General features: G+C 30.8%; 1 protein-coding gene across 5 annotated transcripts in view; it reads right to left on the reverse strand.

Moving 5' to 3' along the window:
* The window catches only part of LOC127279045 (lachesin-like), a 276,980-nt gene that overhangs the window by 205,051 nt on the left and 56,296 nt on the right, over window positions 1-15,633 (reverse strand). The gene's annotated exons all lie outside the window — the stretch shown is intronic.

Consider the following 15,633-nt stretch of genomic DNA (forward strand, 5'->3'; position numbering starts at 1 on the left):
TATATTCAATACTAATGTTATCCAATATCTTTCTTTATCCTCAAAATCGTAATATCTTTAATGCCAATGTTATTTAATACCAAAAAAACTAAATGGATTGAAGTATTTTTTATATGAAACATTTAAGACAGCCAAAAGAAACAAATATCTTCAATACCAATATCATGCAATATCCATATATATCTTCAAAATACATATATAATTATTAATACTATACAAAAATAGGAATATATTTTTTGGGCCCAATACAAAAATGAAAAAGACAAATATAATATAAGAACATTCAACACCTGCAGTAAGTTATTGATCGACAAATTGCAGAAAAATATTATAAACTTTATAATAATCAAGTTAAGTTACCTGAGACTATTAGAATCTTTTTTTAGCAACACTACTACAATGTTGTTGAAACGGTAGTCGGTTGCTCTATGTTTATCTTACATCAGCAGTAGCCGTTTCACTCCATTGAGGAGAAGTGTTATACCCCCACTCTACCAATCTGGGCCTATATTAAGTTCTCGCGAGTGGCAGATATTACGGTAGGCCTGAGTGGCGTCCTCAGGGATAGGTGTTGGTAAGTTAAGTATGAATACACCACTTCCACTCACTGGGATTAAACGGTTATCATCTATATCGCATATACAATAATAAAAAAATTTCCCTCAACCCAAGACTGTTAGGACAAATCGAGCGATCACGGATTGGGTCCTGAAAAGGGAAGTGGTATATCCTCACTCTATCGGCCTGTCCCGGGCTCAGACCTCGAGTAAGTCAATTACAGCGGGGGCCTGTATGACGTTCTCGGGCTTAATGACAATATTATTTTATGACGCTTAATGAGTTTTTCAAAAAAATTATAAAATTTTTAAATATAAACACTGTTTAATTTATTTTGACATATTCGTTTTCCTCAGAAGTTCACGATTACGATCATATATTGCTCCAATAATAACACAGGCACAAAAAAAAATTCAGGTCTCAAAAAACACAACCCCATATTCCTATGTTTTTGGGGTCGCTGAAACCGAATATGACCATGAACAATTTTTTTGACGATCCATTTTCCCGCAACCACCCCTTGCACCTACTCACGGGGGTTGGAGTTTTAAATTAAAAAAAAATTGAGTATGGTGTCTATTCCAATGTTTTTTGGGTCGCTTCATCCCAAAAACACCATTGAAAACAAATCCTTTCTTTCCTTAACCCCGTACAACCCTTTGGGAGGGGGTTAAAATTTTAAATTTCACAAAAAGTCAAGTTCGGTGTCTAATCCTACGTTTCTTGGGGCGCTGAAATCAAAAAACACCACCAAAAACAAATTATTTACTCCCTTAACCCGCTAGAACCCCTGGGAGGGGGTTGGAATATTATTTTTCACGGCGCTAAGTGTAGAAAAATAAATTTCCTTAAGACATTATAGGTGCGTATTTGTGTAATCATAGGTAACTTTCTAGAAAACTTTATTGTTGGTGATGTTTTTTGGTTTCAGCGACCCAAAAAACATAAGATTAGACACCGTACTCGACTTTTCGTGAAAAATGAAATTCCAACCCCCTCCAGGGGTTGTAGGGGGTTAAAAGGGTAAAGAATGTGTTTTTGTTGGTGTTTTTTGATTTCAGCGACCAAAAAAACATAGGAATAGATACCGTACTCGACTTTTTGTAAAAATTGAAATTCCAACCCCTTCTCAGGGGGTTGTAGGGGGTTAAAGGAGGAAATGACTTGTTTTTGGTGGCGTTTTTCGGTTTCAGCGCCCCAAAAAACATAGGATTAAACACCGTACTCGAATTTTCGTGAACAATGAAATTCCAACCCCCTCCCAGGGGTTGTAGGGGGTTAAGGATTTGTTTTTAGTGGTATTTTTCGGATTAAGCGACCCAAAAAACATTGGAATTGACACACTACTCGATTTTTTTTTTTTGAAACTCCAACCCCCGTGAGTAGGTGCAAGGGGGTGGTTGCGGGAAAACGGGTCGTCAAAAAAAATTTTCATGGTCATATACGGTTTCAGCGACCCCTTTCATTACAGTATTTAAAAGGTCATCGACCCCCTATTGAAAAAAAACACGTATAATTATACGTATAATAATACGTATAATTGTACGTATAATTATACGTATAATTGTACGTATAATTATACGTATTATTATACGTATAATTGTACGTATTATTATACGTATAATTATACGTATAATAAGACATACGAATTTGAAACAAGAATTATACGTATAATTATACGTATAATTATACGTATAATAATACGTATAATTAATTATACGTATAATAATACGTATAATTATACGTATTATTATACGTATAATTATAATTCTATTAAAAATAGAATAATAGAATAGAATAGATTAATTAGTAGCAAAATTGCGCTGAAAATTTTTAGAATTTTTAAAATGCAAATTAAATTTCACGAAAAAAAATATCGTCGAATGTCAATTCAAGCAGTCACCCATCCAAGTACTAACCGCGTCCAACGTTGCTTAACTTCCGTGATCTGATGAGAACTTGTTCCTTCGCCTTGGTGTTTCCGCTGTCTTGTCTTGATTAATAACTTTGTCGTATAAGTATCACTAAAAGTGAGGTGCGATACAATACTTATACGACAAAGTTATTAATCAAGACAAGACAGCGGAAACACCAAGGCGAAAGAACAAGTTCTCATCAGATCACGGAAGTTAAGCAACGTTGGACGCGGTTAGTACTTGGATGGGTGACTGCTTGAATTGACATTCGACGATATTTTTTTTCGTGAAATTTAATTTGCATTTTAAAATTTCTAAAAATTTTCAGCGCAATTTTGCTACTAATTAATCTATTCTATTCTATTATTCTATTTTTAATAGAATTATAATTATATGTATAATAATACGTATAATTATACGTATAATAATACGTATAATAATACGTACAATTATACGTATAATTATACGTATTATTATACGTATTATTATACGTGTCTATATTTTATAATATTTAGGTATATATTAATAAACAAAAATATATCCCTATTGAAAAAAAACACGTACAATTATACGCATAATTATACGTATTATTATACGTATTATTATACGTATAATTAATTATACGTATTATTATACGTATAATTATACGTATAATTCTTGTTTCAAATTCGTATGTCTTATTATACGTATAATTATACGTATAATAATACGTATAATTATACGTATAATAATACGTGCAATTATACGTATAATTATACGTACAATTATACGTATAATTATACGTATTATTATACGTATAATTATACGTGTTTTTTTTCAATAGGGCCATCTTATGAACCCTCAACCAAAAGCTGTTTTGACAACAAAAATTTCAGGTAGAAACCTTCGAGAACCCTAATTATCAAAGTAAAGATATATATGTATATATAATCTAATAATAATGAGAAAATTCAAGTACTAAGAAAATGTGAATGAATGACGGAATGAATACAAAGATTATTATACTATAATTTTGGTGTACTGTAAACACAATCCCAGACATGACAGTTCAAATCGTATACATGACAGTTCATATCGTAAACGATACGTTTCACGTTGGTAGTCCTGCTAACTAAACGGCCATTTAGTGAAGCTTACTCTTTGTTTTGTTGAACGAAAATGTCACCATATTGTTTAGTAACTATGACTCAGCGCTGAGTTCAATCGACTATCTACTTCTCTCCGTGTTGTGTAATAACATGTAATACAGTGTAATAATGCGTTATTACGGTGCCGTAATAATGCAAAAAACTCTTTAATATCTTTGTAATAATTTGTAATAATCTGTAATAACGTATAATACTTAGTAATAAGGGTAATATGAGGTGTAATACCGGTAGTCAAGTGTACACGTTTTTAACTAGTAAATTCCCCCTCGCTGTATTTTATATTTGTTCTTAATCTTTTCTGAAACAAATATGTAACGAACAGATGTTTTATAAATGTACTACTACCCAGCAAACACGTTCTATAAATGTTATATAACAGTGATGACACAGTTTTATAGAACATTTGTTACAAGCTGGTTATGAATCTGTTTTATAACCTCATTGTAACAGAATTCTAGAACATTGTTACAAGGGAGTTACCGATCTGTTTTATATTATGCGAACTTCACAGTTCTGTAACAATGTAACATTTCTCTAATACAATCATCACAAATGATCTATAACTGACGTTCCAATTTAGTTCTAAATCTGTGTCCGAAAAATGTTATGTAGCTGTTCTAAAATTTTGATGAAGTTCAGTTCTGGAATATATTTGTACCTGAAATTAAAAATTTTAAAGTGTTCATAAGTACCTTAACTATTTTCTATGGAATTAATAAATAAATAGTTCATTTCACTTAACCCTTTGCGTCACAGTGGGTCGCTCAGCGACCCACCTTTGGTTTTTCACTATATTACAATTATATTTCATATGAATTCGCTTGAAAATCGTTACTCGGGGGTTTTCGGGGTCGCTGATTACGAATCTGACTTTAGTTTTTAAAAATTCAAAATGGCCGATCCAATATGGCGGACATAAAAGTTAAAAATTAACTGAATTCTCTTGAAAATTGATACTCGGGGGTTTTCGGGGTCGCTGATTACGAATCTGATGTCAGTTTTTAAAAATTTAAAATGGCGGATCCAATATGGCGGACATAAAGTTGAAAATTGACTGAATTCGCTTGAAAATCGTTACTCGGGGGTATTCAGGGTCGCTGAATAAAAAAATAAAAATAGAATTTCAGAATTTTAAATGTTTAAATAGAAATAATAGATGCTTATCTTTAAATCATGTACCTGACAACCCTTGGATTAGTAACCTGTAAAAATAAACGTTTTTTACACTCAGCAGTATGTATTGTTATTTACAAAATTGTTAGCATTTATGTTTTTGTAACTGAATCCAATGTATACCTTTTTTTGCTATCATAAAGATTGTTGACGATCGTCATTTGTTCATAATTTTTTTTTGTTGAATCTAATACTCACCTGTTTGAGCATAAGTATTGGTTGTTGACGATCGTCATTTGTTGCATTACCGTTTTTTTAACATCGTCATTTGTTTTATTTACGTTTTTTTGGCGATCCTCATTTGTTTCATTGAGTCCAATACTTATCTTTTGAGGGAATCATTAGAGCGTTTGTGCTAGTGTCCTACGATCATAATTTTTTTTTATTGAATCCAATACTCACCTGTTTCAGCATAAGTATTGGTTGTTGACGATCGTCATTTGTTTCATTACCGTTTTTTTATCATCGTCATTTGTTTCAATTACGTTTTTTTTTACCATCGTCATTTGTTTCATTGACTTTTTTTTGACGATCATCATTTGTTTCATTGACTTTTTTTTTGCGATTCTCATTTGTTTCATTGACTTTTTTTTAACATTTTCATTTGTTTCATTGACTTTTTTTGACGATCATCATTTGTTTCATTGACTTTTTTTTGACGATCGTCATTTGTTTCATTGACGTTTTTTTACGGTCGTCATTTTTCTTTAGTGATTCAGATACTTACTAGTTGAGAAAATCGTTAGAGCGTTAGTGTTTGGCAAAAGCATTAATGCGAAACATTTAGTTGATCGAAATTTGAATTCGTTTTTTACAATTTGATTTCTTACAAACTGACAATGGATGAAGATAGTACAGGTATACCAAGTGACTCTAATTCTGTTGACGGTCATTGCGATTCTGATGGTGAAGTATTTTCTGACGATTCTGAAACATCTAATGATGTCCTTGAAAATTCACTCTCGAGTGAAGACGAATCAGATGAAAATGAAACCTTGAGTAATCGATTGAAGAATTTAGATGGTATTTGGGAAAATAGGACAAGACGTAGTGATGATGTGCCTTTCACCGCAGATTCTGGACCAAATGTGCCTAATTCAGATACTTCTCCGTTAGATATTTTTTACTGTTTGTTTACACCCGAACTAATTGATATTCTAGTTGAACAAACTAATCTTTATGAGAATCAAGAAAAAGGGACACCAGGTTCAGTAACTAAAAGTGAAATGCTAATTTTTTTGGCATAAATATATTGATGGGTATCAAGAGGCTTCCATCATACAAAGATTACTGGTCCACAAACAGTCAACTGCATGACGCATACATAAGCAAATTGATGAGTGTCAATCGTTTTAGCTTTTTTCTTAGTCATCTTCATGTAAATGACAATAGTAAAGAACCAAAAAAAGGCGACCCAGGCTATGACAAACTGTATAAAATAAGACCTGTTATTGATATACTCAATGATAGTTTCAAAAATTGCTTTAAGCCAAATGAACATCAAGCAATTGATGAATCAATGGTTAAATTTAAAGGCCGAAACGCAATGAAGCAGTACAATCCAGCAAAACCTATCAAGAGAGGGTACAAAATTTGGGTTCGTGCAGATAGTACTGGTTATGTTTGCGAATTCGAAATTTACACAGGTAAGTCCAACAATGTGGCAGAGAAATCATTAGGCAGTAGAGTTGTACAAGATCTTACTCGGGAAATTATCGGTAAATTCCACAAAGTTTACTTTGACAATTTCTTTACAAGCATTGATCTAATGAGTTCTCTAAAATCAGATCAAATTTTGGCTTGTGGAACAGTTCGGAAAAATCGTAGTGGATTGCCAAAGGTTCAGAAGTCTGATAAACAAATGGTTCGAGGTGATATGGAATACCGTACTTCATACACTGGCATTCGATGGTTGAAATGGAAGGATAATAAAACTGTTTCTTTTTTATCCAACTATCACGATCCAAGTATACCAGAAACTGTAAATCGAAAACAAAAAGATGGTACAGGTCTTTCTGTACCCTGCTCAATTATTGTTTCTGATTACAATAAACACATGGGATACGTAGATAAAGCCGACCAGCTGAAATCTACTTATCAGATAAACAGAAGATCCAGAAAATGGTGGCCAAGACTCTTTTGGCATTTGGTTGATGTTGCGGTAACAAATTCATACATAATTTACGATGAATTGAAAAATCAGAAAAATCTGACATTGAAACAATTCAGATTGGAAATTGTAGATGGTTTAGTTGGTGGAGTTATGCCCCCCAAAAAAGGAAGAAAAAGTGTACCAAAATTAATTGGATCACAGAAACCTCAAGTGTCTTTGCAAAAAAGACAATCAAATGCAGCACATTTGCCTGTTCACAATCCGCAAGGAAAGCGCAGACGTTGTGCAAACTGCAGCACAAAAAAAGATGAAAAAAAATCGGTGTGGAGTTGTAAAGAATGCAACGTAGCGTTATGTTTGTCGGCAGAAAGAAATTGTTTTTTAGAATATCATGCTTAATTTATGTGTTAATTCTTCCTTTCTGTTTCAGTGTAAATAAATTTCATTTTTATAAAAAAAAATAAAATTAAAAAAAAAATAAATAAAATTGATATAAATATAAAAATAAATAAAAATATAAAAATAAAATTTATAAAAATAAAAAAAAATAAATAAATAAAAAACAAGGTGGAACCAAAATCTTGTTACGTCCACGTCGTTGGTTCTGGGTAACGCTGAGAGCAGGATAGATAAAAAAAATGAAATTATTATTTTCGAAAAGTGACATGAGATTCGTATTCAGCGTCCCCGAAAACCCCCGAGTAACAATTTTCAAGCGAATCTAATCAATTTTCAACTCCAAGTCCGCCATATTCGAACCGCCATTTTAAATTTTGAAAAACTGACATCAGATTCGTATTCAGCAACCCTGAAAACCCCCGAGTAACAATTTTCAAGCGAATTCAGTTAATTTTTAACTCCAAGTCCGCTATATTGGATCCGCCATTTTGAATTTTTAAAAACTAATGTCAGATTCGTAATCAGGGACCCCGAAAACCCCCGAGTAACAATTTTCAAGCCAATTTAGTAAAAAGAAAAATGTGTGACTTAAATTTAAAAAACTCTGAAATTTTTATATATCACATAGTCTTATTGTTTTTTCTTTATATAAGCAATACAGTTTTTAAATCCTCCTTAGTCGCAAGTTATCAAATCAATTTTGTATATAGATATAGAACAGTTGAAATTTGATACTGTTCTAACTATGTTTATTTTAGAGTTTCCTTTTTCTATTACATCAAGTTTTCATATTTTTATTAAGAATAAAAATATTTTGCATGTATTTTTAGGTAATAATCTTGCAATAATGTTTATTTATTTATTTTATAGTTGTTACAAATAAGTTCTAGAACTGTTACAAATACATTTGTAACCATATTCTAGATCTGTTATAGAATCTTACATATATCCGCTGAGTACGACATTTTGCGTAACCAGTGACTCACAGGTTCTTAACCAGTTACAGAACATGTTCTCAAAAAATTTGTATCAGTTCTATAACTAACTTGTAACAGTGTTTGCTGGGTACTAGAGTGTTCCAAGACTGGAAAAAATAGAAATCAAAGAAAAATCAACCAACTAACAAGGTTTATCACCCAAATGTCACATTGATGATTTTTGTGAACATACCTATGATATTGAGGGAATATTTCTCTAATACTGAGGGAATATTACACGAAAATTGATTTTCTTTATTATTATGAAAATTGAAAAAAAATATTACAAACTATTTTATTTTTATCATTATTATTATTTTTCAATCTATAAAAATATTTAAAAAATCATTTCCGTGAAATATTCCCTCAATATATCACAAGAATATTTCACTAATATCACTGGAATATTCTTTCAATATCACTGAGTTATCATCATGAAGCAGACACTTTGATCTCCATTCTATATTAAAGGAATATTCCAAAAAATATTCCAACGATATTTGTGTCTTACTATTCTATTTGGGCAGTTACTTTTTTTAAAGTTCTTTAAATCAGGGAAATTTTAATCAAATAAACTACACATTACAAATCACAATTTTATTTTTATTAAACTGTTACAAAAAGGTTTTGTAATTCTGCTAGAATATTGTTATACATCGGTTACAAAATTGTTATAGAATTAAAATTTTTAATAATTTATTTTGTTATCAAATTGTTACATATTAGTTCTAGAACAATGATCTAGAACATTGTTCTAAAATTGTTACATATCCTGTTACTGTTTTGTGCCTCCAAGGGGACGACATTTTTACTGATCTGTTCCTCACCAGTTATAGAACTTGTTCTTTTTTGTTATAAAACAGTTACAGAACTGTTCTGTAACTTTGCATACTGGGTTCCGCTTGCTCTATTTGGAGAAAAATACCACGTGACCCGAAACTTCAAGCAATATTTTATTAACGTTACCATATTTCTGCATCCAACCAACAAATTATTACCAATCCCTAATAAAACTCTCAGTATTTTGAAATTATAGCCATTTTCAATACTTGGAATAGATAATTTAATGTTCAATTTGAGGGAGTATTTCCTGTCATTACTCCGTTTTAGTGGAGACAACTTATAACTATATGCTCGAGTAATTATTACATTTTTCTCGACTTTAATTAATATCTTTAATTTTTCAGGAATCATAATTAAAGGAGTCGAGTTTGTCACTAAAATCTCGAAGGTTGACGGCATGGAAGACAAGGATGGAAATTATAGCAAAAGGAAGCGGAAAACTGTGTGTGTAATTTACTTTTGGGTAACTGTACTTTCATACCAGCAACTACGCTCCTGGCGCTTATTCGCCTTGGCGTAGTAACACATGTTATCTTGAGGATACCGGCGGGGTAAAAGCTAACGCGAATGTCGTTCGCGAACAAGATGCATGAGATAGAAAAGGATACAAATATATTTCTGCCCTTTTCTAACTCATATGTTTCATGTTCGCGAAGTTATTCTGCTTAGGCACTACACTGGAACCTCCAACCATTCACGGAAATAAATTTTCTGTAGAATTTACAGAAACTCCTGAGCCATCTACTGATGTTTCTCCAAATAGAGAAATTTGTAGAATCATTGGCATTAAAATCTGTTAATGCTACAAGTTTGAGCTACAGTTCTTAAAAACTGTTGAGTGACCAAATTATGTATAGTATATGGGGATAATATATATTTGGTAGAGTATTTCTTATAGGTTATATTTTCCTCCGAATACATTAAATTCGCGGAACATTATTGTATAAATAAGTATAACTTCTATGTAAATAAATTCATCCTTCAATAATTTTCTAACAAAAAAAATGAGAAGTTTTCAAAACTTATGATAAATCCACTTTTTCTTATGTCGAGAAATTGAAACAAACGACTTTTCTCACTTAATCACTACAGTTAATTTTAAAATAAAAAATTTGTAATAATTTATTTCTATAATAATGTTTATATACTTAAGACGTTTCCTTTTTAATTAAACTTTCTTGCCGACACTATGATAATAATAAAAACACTAAATTCGCCTTAACCTCTCGCACTCAATCGTACTCAGCCTTAGTCGAATCACTGCATTGTTTTCGCGCATGCGTTAAATCCTTACAGAAAATATCTGTAGAATTAACAGATTTAGGAACATGTAAAATCTCCAAAGCGATGTTAAAGAATTACCAGAAAATTTTTTTCCGTGTTGCAGCGCACGAGTCTTATGTGTAATGTATGGAGGTTACCCTTGACGTCAAGGTTATGTCAAAAAGTGGAAACACTCAGGGCCGTACATATTATATACTTAAGTGTGGGATATATGTTCGAATAAAAATTGAGATTAATTTAATTCTTTATAAAGTAGAAAAATATATATATAATTACGTACATTTAAATTATAATAATGCAGTTTATAATATCGATAACTCCGATCGATTGTTTAAATTAGAAAAAAGGAAAAAGAAACTGGGTCTAAAAGAACACGTAATTGTGACGTTCCTGCTTTTTCTTGACTGATGCCATTTTTTCCCCTCTGACTCTTCTTGCCGCTGCCCACCAAGTTTTGGTAAACAACTGCAATGGTTGGAGGTTCCAGTGTATGTGGGGAAAGCACGACGCATCGTGCCGAAGAGGAGACCTTTCTTCGCTCTCTAGCTTTTTGACTGTCACCGGCTACAATTTCTTTTTCTAAATTTAAATAATCTTTGTTTTTTGTATGAAATTGTTAACTTGTTGCTGAGGACCTTTTGGACATTTCAGATTATTTAAAAAAAGCGAGTAACGTCAGAACGCTTTCAATATTTTTCATTTTCTTTAAATATAAAGTGTAAATAGTGGATGGTAATTTTTGTTTTTGAATTTTAATATTGTAGTTAAGATGGTAAACAGGTGTCTCCTATTAAGGGGGGAACACCAGTTGTAACTTTCGAAAAATCGATTTTTTTTGTGCATTTTCTTAAAGTATACATATTTAGAAATGTGTCTGTAAATTTCAAAGTTGATCCGGTGAAAAATAAATGAGATATACAGAACACTGCAGCGGCGCGTCCCGTGGCTTCATACAAGGTGGCCAGCCATACCTGACCCTAACGACAGATGGCCTTTTCCTATGATTTAGAAACGGCAACCACTGCGGAAGAGTCCAGGAATCGATGACTCTTTGTAACTTGGAAACAAAATTTCTTCTGAACAAAAAAAGTAAGTTGAAACTTTGAATGCGTTTTTTCAAATTTTTTTTTTTTTTTAAATCCTTCGATCACGAACTAGATAATCTTATAATAAATGTAAATCAATTTCATTTTTTTATTTCAGACGAAGTATACTTGCAGAATGCTGGTCACCGCAATTCGCCTTTTTTCTTAAGACGCCACTTCAATGGCTCATATCTCCAAAAGTTTTTGTTAAAAAAATTTTTTTTTTCTTTTAAATTACAGCTTTTTACATGTACTTTTAACTAATAAATAGTATTCTTTAAAAAGATTCATTGTTCTTTTGGAAAATATTCTTGAAAAAAGCATTATTTTTTGAGTTACAACTGGTGTTCCCCCCTTAAAGTATTTCATTAACCTAATCATATCTAATAAGGTAGAAATTTTATTGACCAATAATAAAATTTTTATGTACGAAACTCGTACAAATATTTTTGTACATGGTTTCTGAAAAAAGTGTGTCGTTTCTCGCTGCTGGGGAATGATCCCTGAACCTTCTTATTGCCGGTAAGATGCTCTACCAATTGAGCTACAGAGAGATTTAAAGTGTAAATAATCACAGTAAACTTTAAGGTATTAAAAAGCGTTGCAGATTAAAATAATACTAAAAAGGATTAAAATAATACCATAAAGGATTAAAATAATCCACTTTTCAGGATTAAATTTTTCTATATAAATATGTCAATTATTCATCATAAAAAGCGAGAAAATGATAGTATAATTACAATTACTTATCGGAACTAAGACACCATTATGTCTAGAAGTAATTTGAACACCTTCTTTAGAGAATTCGGTTCCTAACAAAGTATTATTTAATTCAACTGTTATTTCCAATATACCAAGCTATATCTTGGTGTCATTTAGTCAACTTCTTCGGTTTGTCCCTTATTAAGTAATCGTTTCTCTGGGTTAGCACTAAACTACATTTGGGTGTCTAAAAGTCGTTTGGACATCTTCTTCGAGGAATTTTGAGTAATTGTATCTCCAGGTTGACATGAAGATAGTAAACGGCACAGTTAATGACAACTGATATAAAAATGATAAGAAATGTTTTTAAAAATATATTAAAATAAATTTTCAGGTATTTCTTGAATAAATTACAATACATAGCAACTATTATAACAAATGTTTACTTTATTATTTATTTATAGTTCATATCTGTCGGTTTAGGATGAACTTTCGATTTACATATTTTCGTCATAACAAATGTAATATTCAATTACTTTATATCCTTTTCTATATTTCACTTATGATAAAAACATAACCTAAAAATATTAATTTTAATAATAATACACATCAGTTGTAATTTAGGAATGCAGATTTCTTGTTATAACATTTAATTTAAAACATTTTTAATTTAAAATGTTCAATAAATAGATTGTAATTATGAAATGTTTAAATCATGGGTGTCGTTACCCTGTTGAAAATTCCTATGTGAGAACACATATGGGATCCCATCCAGGATCTCTTGTGAGTTCTTATGTGGGTTCCCGTACAGGTTCACACATAAGATCCTGTATGAAAAGGTTCCTGGGATGAACTTGCGTGAGATCAAGCGCACGATCTTATGTCTCTGTAAAAGCAATAACACAGGATCCCATGAGGTTTCCTGTGTAGGTTCCTATATGAACAACACGATAAATAGGAACACACATGGGATCTTATCCGAGATCTTGTATGAGTTCTTACATAGGTTCTCACATATAAGAAGATTAATAGCAGCTTAATAAGATTTTATAGAATGCTTTTATATATATGCTATTAATCTTCTTATATGTGAGAACCTATGTAAGAACTCATACAAGATCTCGGATAAGATCCCATGTGTGTTCCTATTTATCGTGTTGTTCATATAGGAACCTACACAGGAAACTTCATGGGATCCTGTGTTATTGCTTTTACAGAGACATAAGATCGTGCGCTTGATCTCACGCAAGTTCATCCCAGGAACCTTTTCATACAGGATCTTATGTGTGAACCTGTATGGGAACCCACATAAGAACTCACAAGAGATCCTGGATGGGATCCCATATGTGTTCTCACATAGGAATTTTCAACAGGGTAATGTACCCTTTACCCTTATATCATCAGGTTAACGATTGTTACTATAATCTAACCTTGCCAAAAAATTTGAAAAAAAATGAAATACAAGTATTGGCGCTGAGAAGGTCATTTCTTAACATATACTAACCATAAATATTTTATTGTTATAGTTAGTTTTATAAATACGAATGAAAATAATAATTGAGAACAGGTAAAACATTATTATGTTATTTGAACAAAATAAATATGCTTAAAAATTTGTATTATGCAAGACGAGGCTGAAGTCCGCAACGTTTATGATCGCAAATTATTAGAAAACAATTTTCCTTTAAAACGTAAAATTATAAAATCTTTATCAGAAAAAATGTCTTTCATAAATTGGACGAAATATTTCTTTCAGAATCGATGATCATAAACGTTGTGGACTTTAGCATCGTTACTGCAAATAGATTATTTTGATCCTTCATTAGATTCCAGCTTTTTCCAAAAGATTAGTTACTGAGAGATATCGCCATTTGGCTGGTATAAGCCGGCTTACATGTCGTCCAAAAATAATGTGTTCCAATAAAGAACATTGAAATTTTAAGTTTTGATTGTACATTATATTAAAAATATAATAGGATGCAATTAGCAAAATCACTGCTTCCAGGGAATCGGTGCAGTGCATCGGTTCCGAATCGACATAACACTTTAATTGTCGTCCTTCAATGTCAGCAGCTATCAAGTATGGCGGTCTATCAGTTTCTGGAATAGTCTCCTATACGAATATAACTTAATAAATTTCGAATTATAAATGCAACTTATAACAAATAATTTGAATTTGAATGAAATAATTCAAGCAAATAACGTAAGGGTGTCCAGCAAGACTTAAGGAAAAAATCCCTGACATTTTCCTAATTAGCCTCTGACTTTTCTATTCCTTCTTTGTTGAACTATTGAAATTTAAAATTTGATTATCAAAGACATTTTTAATCACTAAAGATTAGATTTTAAAAAAACATTAAATTTTTAATAATGAAACACATCAATTCTTCTAATTGTGGTCAACATCAAATTCATTCAATAAATCTCAATATTAATTAATCAAAAAAATTACTTGATTAAAATTTTTAAATTTATATCATTTAAATTCATAAAAATAAGTTTAACTCAAAAATAAATTATCAAAAATTATTCAAAACTATTGCATGATTAAAGTTTAAAATAGAACTTTTAATTGATTAAAACTTCGAAAAATGAAATTTTTAATTAATTGTAATGAGAAATAATTTAATTTTTAATTTATTACAACTTGGAAAAATGTAATTTGTAATCAATTAAAATGTGGAATGGAATTTTTAATTAAAAAAAATTAATAAAAAGTTTTGTCTTTTAAATATATTTAAAAAAATCCCTGACTTTCCCCTAACTTCCTTGACCTCTGGACACCCTGTAACGTAAATAATGAAAAAAAGATGTTACATACATTTCATATGTTATGAAATCAGAAAATTTGTTTTAACTTACATCAACATTCATTTCCAGAATATTTTTGAGTTTGGAGTTCTTTCCCTTAGGCTTAAAAAATTCAGATAAATTTTCTAACAAGTGAATTAAAAGAGATTTTTCTTCTTTTTCAGGCTTTTTGGTTAACATGTCACACAACTTAGGCACGGCATTAGATAGGTTAAGTCTCATAAATAGAGAGTTTTTCAAGCTTTCAGATGGTAATAAGCTTTTTTAGAAAAAATTATTTCTTGGTTTAATTTGTATTTAAAACCTTTAAGTCCTATGTCAAATTGAGTAAAAAACGATTTTATATTTGAATTTTTTGCTCTGAGTTCACTGAAAAGTCCATTATAATCATTGGATGGAAAAAAACTAGAGAATCCAAGCTTTTTTTTTAGACAATTTTCAACAAAATTGAAGATGACATGTTTTGAGATATCAGTACTTAAAGTATTTAAATACAAATAAAAGTAAGAAATAATTATTTTTTAAACAAAAATCTTATTACTATCTGAAAGCTTGAGAAATTCTCTATTAAAGCATTATTTACATTTTATATTTAAAGTTTTTTTAATAAAATAAATTATATAT

Source organism: Leptopilina boulardi, unplaced genomic scaffold (assembly GCF_019393585.1).
Source record: "Leptopilina boulardi isolate dan_hultmark-lab unplaced genomic scaffold, ZJU_Lbou_2.1 LbouV2_214, whole genome shotgun sequence".
NCBI lineage: Eukaryota > Metazoa > Arthropoda > Insecta > Hymenoptera > Figitidae > Leptopilina > Leptopilina boulardi.